Source organism: Pogona vitticeps, chromosome 5, assembly GCF_051106095.1.
Source record: "Pogona vitticeps strain Pit_001003342236 chromosome 5, PviZW2.1, whole genome shotgun sequence".
In the NCBI taxonomy this organism is placed as follows: Eukaryota; Metazoa; Chordata; class Lepidosauria; order Squamata; family Agamidae; genus Pogona; species Pogona vitticeps.
The window spans coordinates 77,726,132-77,735,551 of NC_135787.1; the positions used below are offsets into that span (position 1 = coordinate 77,726,132).

At 42.3% G+C, this 9,420-nt stretch overlaps 1 pseudogene; it reads right to left on the minus strand.

The window, feature by feature from the left end:
* Nucleotides 1–3,382: 3,382 nt before the first annotated feature.
* On the minus strand, nucleotides 3,383–3,531 carry LOC140707896 (U1 spliceosomal RNA; annotated as a pseudogene).
* Between the last annotated feature and the right edge of the window lie 5,889 nt (nucleotides 3,532–9,420).

A 9,420-nucleotide genomic window follows, 5' to 3' on the forward strand; every position in this document is an offset into this window, starting at 1 on the left:
ATTATGTGGGTATTATCTTAAGAACTTTAAAGAGCATGCACCTGTTCTGAATGCAGTTTGGTGTCTCTTAGCCACACTGGTCCCGCAGTGTTAATAGGAATGAAAAGCAATTGCTTTTTAAAATGTGTCATCAAAATATTCTGAAGTTGTCTGTTAATGTGCTCACTGAGTAGATCTGTGGAATTCTCAAGGTCCCCCTGTTAAGCAGCCACTTTTTAGACCGGAACACACTAGAAGGTTCTGAGAAAATAACAGGGGTTTGAAAGAGAAATTTTGCAGGTGTTCTCAGCCAGGAGCCTTTCCTGAAGTTACAGAAAATGACCAATATTGAGCATTAATTGAAAAGAAGACTTAGTAGCACACCAGGGGAGATATATATATATATATTACTACTTACCTTTAACTTCAGTGGCAAAGAAAGTCTTAGAAACTATTTTGGGAGATCAAATGAAGAAATCCTTTGAAACGCTCAGCTTGATTAAAAACAGGAAAGGAAGGCCATGGTTGCTCACAGGTTGAGTATCCTTTAAGGATATTGCTGAAGTTAAGAGGAATTTAAACTGTTCAGAAACTGCAGTGTAACAGTTCTGCTTAGGGTAAAATATGGAAGATTATGTCCCATTTGGAGAAGAATGAGCGCCCACACTATAGTTTATTTATTCAAATTACAAATGCTCCACCCATTGAATGAGATGGTAAATTGAGTAGCAGTTGATGGAACAGTGCCACTTCAGAATGGAGGTGTTGGTCATATTTATATACTCCTTTGTGTAAAAACAAAAGCTCTTTGCACATAATGCACTAACATGTCAAGAAGAAGGTTGGGATCCTCACCTACCACTGCTGCTCACCAGAACTATTGCAAGAGGAGGAATTTGGACTATCCAGCAGTAGTCACCAGTGCTTAGAAGTATCATTTCATGGTCATATCATCCAGATACAAGAAGGGACAACCCCAGAAACAAAGCTCAGATAAGCTAAAGATTTGACCAATATCCAGGCATTATTACTTGTATGTGTCTAGACTAGAATCCAGAAGGATATGCTCCATCCTCATACTCCCAGCTTTAATCTTTCTTTTAATCATCTGCAAAAGAGCTGTGGCCAAGTTCAGCTGATCACAAATAAAGAGCTCGACATGATTGGAAAACCTAAGGCAGCATTCCCACTTACATGGAACACTGGAACAGCTGGCATTTGAACATGATCATAGCTCCTTTATGAACTTGCTATCAATAAAGGGAGATTAGAAATAAAAGGTGTGTAGTTAGAGTGTGTATCCCTGTTTTCTGACACATGTAGAAGACATAACACCTGAACAGAACTACAGAGGTTGTTAGGAAATCAGACTGGCACTGGTTTGCAAGGAGAACTGCTGGACAGCCCACTGGTTAGGTTAGGAGTTCAATTCCCCAGGGTGTCTCCTTGACAGGGGCTGGACTTGATGATCCATAGGGTCCCCTCCAGTTCTAAGATAATAAATTAATTTGTAACTTTTGTTTTCTCCTACATTTGAATTTCCATCTTTAGTCTTGAGCTCTTAACACATGTGTATGAAGAAATGTATGCATTTTGCCAAGCTCTTAGGAAAAGGAAACTGAACACAACTCTCAACAGTCTGCCATGGTCACATTCAATATCAATAGGTATTGGCAGAAGTCAACACCCCAACCTAGGAAATGCTTTGCAAGGCATTTTGACTTGCTGAAGAAAAGCAATGGTTACCATACCTCAACCTCTCGTTAGCTACATGAGCAAGATAACACCTGTCTGTCTGTCTCTATGTTATGTATGTATTTTGCATGCAAGCATTTCCTGAAGGTGGTGCAGAAAGTAGTAGTCATGGGCCTGTAGAAAGGGCTGGATAACAAGCACCATTTTGAATTAGACCCAGCTTAAACAAGTATAGTATATGCTCAAAATAGAACCAGATAAGAGGAACTGGTTCCAGCCCAAGAAACATTGCTTCATGTATAGAGACCCCATTCCTTTCTAGGTCAATCCTTTAAAAGGTGTTATTGCACTCTTCAGGTGCTTATGTCTCCCTCAACAACATGGTTTCACCTAAAATAAATTAATTCACCCCCAACATGGAGTGGTTGGCCTCTAAAGGATTCTGCATTGCAACCCCACCCCCATTGAAATTGACAAACCATTCTCACATGCCTTTTTACATATGGCTACTTTAGAGCTGTAGGTTCAACAGGAAGGTCAAGCTTAAAAGGACCAGTGTGAAGCACCAAAAAGGGGAAACATAGCAGGAAAACAGGAGAAAAAGAAACCAAAAATGTCCGAAGATGAAAGATAAGATAGGTTTACATGGAATTCATGCCAGCAAATGCATATGGACTAAGATTTAGAGTTAATTGTTATAATTTAAACACAAATATAGTATCTCTCAGTACAGTAGGGACTACTGTAGCCAAATGACTCATGTGCCTTTACAGTCTGTATGCTAGAAATATTGAGTACATAACAGAGACATATCCCAGCAACTTGCCAATTAGCCACACTTAGCCACAACAAGTTCCACAATCCTTACACAAACACTGGTAGGATTCTGGCCATTGACTACCATCCTTCAGGCTGTAATTAGCATAGAGATGTTGTATTATGCCTATGCCTCCAAATTAGACATTCTACATGAACTATCCAATGCAGGGGATTAAGGGACCTGGTAATACAATGGATAAGATACCCCTTTAGTAATAACTACTAGATTTTGCCAGACATTTATTTTTCTCCATCAAATATTTTGTGCAGTGAAATCCTTTCTTACAGCCTCCTTTATATCTACATTTTTCATTACTGGAATAGCTATTTCTATCTATTATTTCCAATAATGACATGGAAAATATAATGAGAATACAAAGTATCTACAGGGGGCAGGAAGGAGAGAAATGTTAGAATAAGAGGAAATAATTGCTCAGCTAAAAGTAAGAAAAAGTATTAAGTTATTGCTAAAGGTGTATTCATTTGCTGCTATAGGTCACAAAGGCATAGTTGGTTACTGGCAACTGTTAATGTTTGTATGACATTGTTTATATTTGCAATCAATTTTTACATACCGTATTTTTTTTGCTCCATAAGACACACTTTCCCCCCCAAAAAAGTGGGGGGGAAGTATGTGTGTCTTATGGAGAGAATACAGTTAAAAAGGGTTCAGCCACCACCACCCAGAAGCCTCCCACTGCCATGCTGGGAGGCCTCTGAACTGGCACCAGAGACTGCTTGCTGTTTGGACCTCACCATTCTGCACTGCTGGCTTTCCAGGATCTGCTTCCTGCAGCCCACCTGGAAAACCAGCAAAGCTAACAGGCCTATGGCAGCAGGCAGTGAAAACAGCCAAGGACCAAAGGGGAAAGAGTAATTCTAGAAAGACCAGGGGAAAACACAAACACAGTCCCCCACTTACGCAGTTGATTTTCCCACATTTGGGGAAATCACAGGGTTCAGCACATCCAAAGTGCAATAGATGAGCCTGGGAAAACCACTTTTACAATAATGGTATCTCCTCTGCCAGGTATGAGTTGGAATGGCCCCTGAACTTCCTGCCCCTTTCTGTGCCCTGCATGGTGACCCCCCCGGCTGCACCTCCTGATCAGAACAGGGCTGCACAGCCCCAGTCCCGAAAGAGGCCAAGAGAGCTACTTAGTATTTTGGGGTGCCCCACAGGACCCCCATCAGGGGCTGGATGTTCCTCCCACAATCCTCCAGTGCACAGATATTAGCATACCTTATGTGACGTGTGCCATGACGCCACCTGCCTGTCTTGGCTAAGGCTGGAGTTTCCTGGCCTATGGCAGGGCAGGAGGTGGGTCTTAAAGGGGTGGAGTTTGTGTATATAAAGGGGTGTGTGCAAAGAGGGAAAGGTTGTTGGGGAATTAGAGAGTTGGAGAGTGACAGGGTTAGATATAGGTTAGGTGATTAAGTAACTGTGTGTTAAGTAACCAAGAACTGTGCAGGGTTAAGGTCTGAGAAATATAGTTTAATAAGTGATTCTTTTACCCAGTGATTAACATTTCATTTTTGTAATCAATAAATCATTATTTTTATTTTAAAATCCATACATAGTCTGAAGTGTCAGGTTTATGTGTGGTTGGTGGCAGCGAAGTACTGTGTGTGTGTGAAGGATCGTGGCCTGTCATCTCTAGTGGTGACGTAGGAGGAGGTGGCAGTCGCGACAAAACTGGTGCCAGCGTGTGGGATACGAGTTGTCCAGTTGCCCAGTTGCCCAGAAAAGCCTTGGCTAGTGTGACAAGAGCAAAAGGATTTCAGTTAGGTGCACCTGAAGTGGGGTGTGGGTAACTCTAGGATTTGTCTCCAGGGGGGAGCAGATCTAGTAGAGAGGCACCTAAACTTCAGAGTGAGGGAACTGACTTATGAGCTCTAGAAGGTCCATTTTGTGAGGGAGATTGGCCCAAAGTAGGAGGCTGTTGTGACTTGGCCTGAGAGTCCAGAGTTGGGAGAACTCGGAAGGGACAGACAGACCAAGGGCAGCGAAGATTTGGGATTTCTCTAGTGAACTACAGAACCTGAGAGAAGGTGAAGCTGTGGTGGATTAGAAGTAGAGTCAAGGGCAGAAAATTAAAGTAGCTCTAAATCTGGCAAGAGGCCCAGTGAAGGGGCAGAAGCCATTAGAGACTACAGTAACAAGCCTAGCCATATCTGTTTGTATACCCTGTTGAAGAGTGTCAGACCTTAGCACAGGAAAGGAAAAAGTGACGTTTTAAACAGAGGCTTGAAAATAGAAAAGAGCCTTTTGTGTGATTAATATGCCTCTCACTCGCAGTCAAATGGCAGAAGTGAGTGAACAAAGAGACCAAGCAATGTCAGACTGGTCTGGGGATGAGTCAAATGGTGAGGGAAGAGTTGCCTCAGTGCAGGAAGAAGCTAATGGTGAACAGTTATCAGAACTGAGGAAAATTCAGTTAGCCCAGGCACATGAAGTTCAAATGAGGCAGTTAGAAATAGAAAGGGAAAGGATTGCCCTAGAAAAGGAGGAAAGAATGAGACAAATGGAGATGGAAAGAGAGGAAAGAGAAAAAGAGAGACAAAGACAATTTGAACTGGAGAGAGAGAGGATGGCGTTTGAGTTAAGAAAATTGGAAATGATGAACCAGAACAATAATAATAATAGGGAAAATGAGGAGAGCCAATTATCAAAATCAGATTTGAAGAAATTTCCTACATATAAACGGGGATTGTCCTGAAAACTTCCTTAAAATCTTTGAACAAAGTTGTGCTGATTTTTCTGTGAGGGAAACAGAGAAAATGATAATTTTGAGGTCTCTCCTGAGTGGAAAAATGGCTGATGTGTATGCTGATATGCCAGTTGAGCTCAGTAAAGATTATACAGAGTTCAAAAAAATGGTTTACAATCGTTTTGGCATTAATTCAGAACATCTTAGGCTGAAGTTCAGAAAACTTACTAAAAGATCAGATGAATCTTATACCCAACTTGGTTTTAACTTAGAAAAGTGTTTAGATCGGTGGCTTGAACAAGAGAATGTAAAAACTTTTCAGGAACTGAAAAATGTTGTGGGCCTGGAGCAGTTTTATTCCTTACTCCATGGGGAACTTAAATTTTTAGTTCAAGAAAGGAAACCAACTGATGTTAGAAATGCTGCACAAATAGCTGACTTTATTTCTCAAATAAGGGGTCCTAGTTGTTATGAGGGGAGAAGTGTGTGGGAAACATGGGACCCGAAGTTCTCTAAGGAACAAGCGCAGAGACAGACTAAAGTAGGCGGCCATTTTAGTGAAAAGCCCTCAGAACAGGGCCAGCACAGTAAACAAGTTTTGGAGGGAAAAGAGAAACTTGAAAGATTTGATGGGAAAAGCTCATGGGGGGAGAGAATCTGCTTCATTTGCAAAAAGAAAGGCCACATTGCTGCACAATGTTTTAATACAAGGCAAAATAAAGAAATTCCACCTCAGAAAGTTAATGTAAAAGAAGCAAAGGCTGTATTTTGTGTTCAGAGTAAACCTCAAGCTTCTTCTAGTGATAGCTCTGTTACCATGGAAACCCAGGCAGAGGCAGTTAGGAGCTCTGAATTGGATACATTGAAGGAGCTGCCTCTCGCTGAAGTTGTCCATTGTTATTACATAGAGACCAATGGTGCTTTATTGGAATCTGCTGGGGACAGGATAAAAGTTTTTGAAAAGGACTATTCAGCTTCGAGAGACACCTGTTCTCAAATTTCTATTTGCCACTCAGACATAGTACCACAAAGTTGTATGATTGCTGACCAGACTCTATCTGTGAAAGGGATTGGGTCAGAACTAGTTTCACTACCTGTAGCTGACTTGAAAATTGAATATCAAGGTTGGAAGGGATTGTGGAGAGTGGGGGTGTCTTCTGAGATTCCTACCCCTTTTCTTATTGGTAATGACTTAACAAAGCATGTCAAGAGTGCCCTGGTGGTAACACGTGCACAATCAGTACAAAGTGAAGCCAGTAATGAGACTGACTCTCAAGAGCCAGAGAAATTTGTACCACAACCTGAGGCATTCTCAGTTGAAATACCTCAGAAAAGCCTCTTTGTCAAGGAACAAACAGCAGACCCAACCTTAAAAGACTGTTTTGCAAAGGTGACTGATAAAGATTTCTCACCTGAGTGCCCTGAACGTTTTATTATTAAGGGTGGTTTACTTTATAGGGAAAAACTGAATAATATTTCAAAAGGGGGGCCTGAAATTAAGAGACAGTTGGTGGTGCCTGAGAAATATCGCCCTATGATTCTGGAAAAGGGACATGCAGACATTTTCTCAGCTCATATGGGGATCAACAAGACCAAACAAAGAATAGCCCAAAACTTTTACTGGCCTGATATGGATAAACATATTAAGAGTTTCTGTCAAAGATGCCATATTTGTCAGAGACAGGGCTCTAACTGTGATAAAACTAGAGCAAAGCTATGCCCATTACCGGTGATTTCAACTCCTTTTACACGTCTAGGGGTGGATATCATAGGTCCATTTCCCAACGCCACTAAGCGGGGGAACAGATTTATTTTAACTATAGTAGACCATGCAACGAGATATCCAGAAGTGATCCCATTACGTAATATAGAGACCCAGACCGTGGCAGGAGCCTTAGTAAATTACAGGAGTAGGATGGGTTTTCCTTCTGAGATAATCACAGACTTAGGAACCTCTCATACAACCAAACTTATGGAAAGGTTAGGCAGGGGGGTCGTTCACATCAATGCCCTGAAGCCTTATTACAGAGAGACCATCCATGTGCAGTTTGCAATAAAAGAGGCTAAGGAGGAACATGGGTTGCCCTTCGGGAAAGGGAGGGGCCCACAAGAGTTCAATCCACAAGAGGTGCAGATCAGCCCTGCTCTATCCAGAGAACAGCAGAATAGTGGTGGAATGCTGATTACAAAACCTCAAGAAGTGTTCTCAAACAAACCTGGTGTTGACAAAGGAGTGCTACCCAGGAATGACTCAGGGAATGCTTCTCAGTCTGTAACACCATATAGAGTAAGAGGTTATTACTTTGACAATATTCGCAGAACGCTAGACGAAATGCTAAATGATCAAATTATTGTACACTCATCTAGCGCTTGGTTAGCCCTTGTAGTTTTGGTAGACAAGCCGGATGGCAGTGTCAGGTTCTGTGTGTACTACAGCAAGTTATATTCAGTAACCAAACCTGATGCTTATCCTAGGCCTAGGCTTGATGACCTAAGTAAGATGATTGGAGGTTGCAGAGTCGTATCCTTTTTAGGTCTAACCAAAGAGTGTTTGCAAGGAAGAAGTGATCCTAAGGCCCAAGAGAAAAGCGCATTTGGTAGTCCATTTGGCCTGTTTGAGTTCCGGGTCCTCAGTTTTGGCCTGAGAAACTCACCAGCAACATTTCAAAGGCTCATGGACCATACTCCGAAAGGGCTTAGTGACTTCACAGTAGCTTATATCGATGACATAGGGGTCTTTAGCAACACCTGGCAAGATCACCTACATCATCTAGAGTTAGTGCTACAAAGATTGAAAGATGCCGGCTTAACCGTTAAAGCTAGTAAGTGTCAGCTAGGTAACTCAGAGATGAAGTACCTAGGTCACATAGTGGGAGGAGGCCTAATCAAACCTTTAGAGGCCAAGGTAGAAGCAATCCTGAATTGGCCCAGACCTACCACTAAAAAGAAAGTGAGGTCTTTTTTGGGTCTGGCAGGGTATTACAGAAGGTTTATACCCGGTTTCAGTGAGATTGCTGCACCTTTATCAGACCTGACAAAGAAGCAGAGCAGCAACAGCGTTTCCTGGTCGGAAGAGTGCGAGATGGCGTTTGGACGGCTGAAAGATGCTCTAACCAACCATCCAGTGCTGCATGCTCCTGACTTCAACAGAGAGTTCATCATCTACACAGATGCGTCTAATGCCGGTGTGGGAGCGGTACTGTGCCAACAGGATGACAGCGGAGACCAACATCCAGTGGCGTACCTGAGCAAGAAGTTGCTTCCCAGGGAGAAGAATCTTTCTACCATCGAGAAAGAGTGTTTGGCGATCATCTTCGCGATCCGGAAGCTGAAGGCTTACGTCTGGGGTCGACATTTTACCTTGTGCACTGATCACTCACCTCTATCGTGGTTGCGGACTATGAAATCACCGAACAGTAAACTGATGAGGTGGGCGCTTCTTTTGCAGGACTATGATTTCGAGGTTAAGGTGGTCAGAGGGACTATAAACTGTGTGGCTGACGCCTTATCCAGAAGACCGGAAGACGACATCTAAAGGACTTATGGACTCTGTGTATGGTATATGGCAATGTAAAGTGTTTGGAAAGTTATGTATTGTGTTGTGATAAATGTTTTGCATTGCATGTTTTTATTTACCTGTATGGAGGAAGTGTAAGTATATTTGTAGTTGTGTTAAACTGTAATGATTGATGTTTGTTGCAGTTGTTTTGGGGAAAAAGCACCTTAGCTTTCCCCCACAAAACAACTTATTAAAGGGGGAAGGTATGTGACGTGTGCCATGACGTCACCTGCCTGTCTTGGCTAAGGCTGGAGTTTCCTGGCCTATGGCAGGGCAGGAGGTGGGTCTTAAAGGGGTGGAGTTTGTGTATATAAAGGGGTGTGTGCAAAGAGGGAAAGGTTGTTGGGGAATTAGAGAGTTGACAGGGTTAGATATAGGTTAGGTGATTAAGTAACTGTGTGTTAAGTAACCAAGAACTGTGCAGGGTTAAGGTCTGAGAAATATAGTTTAATAAGTGATTCTTTTACCCAGTGATTAACATTTCATTTTTGTAATCAATAAATCATTATTTTTATTTTAAAATCCATACATAGTCTGAAGTGTCAGGTTTATGTGTGGTTGGTGGCAGCGAAGTACTGTGTGTGTGTGAAGGATCGTGGCCTGTCATCTCTAGTAGTGACGTAGGAGGAGGTGGCAGTCGCGACACCTAATATCTGG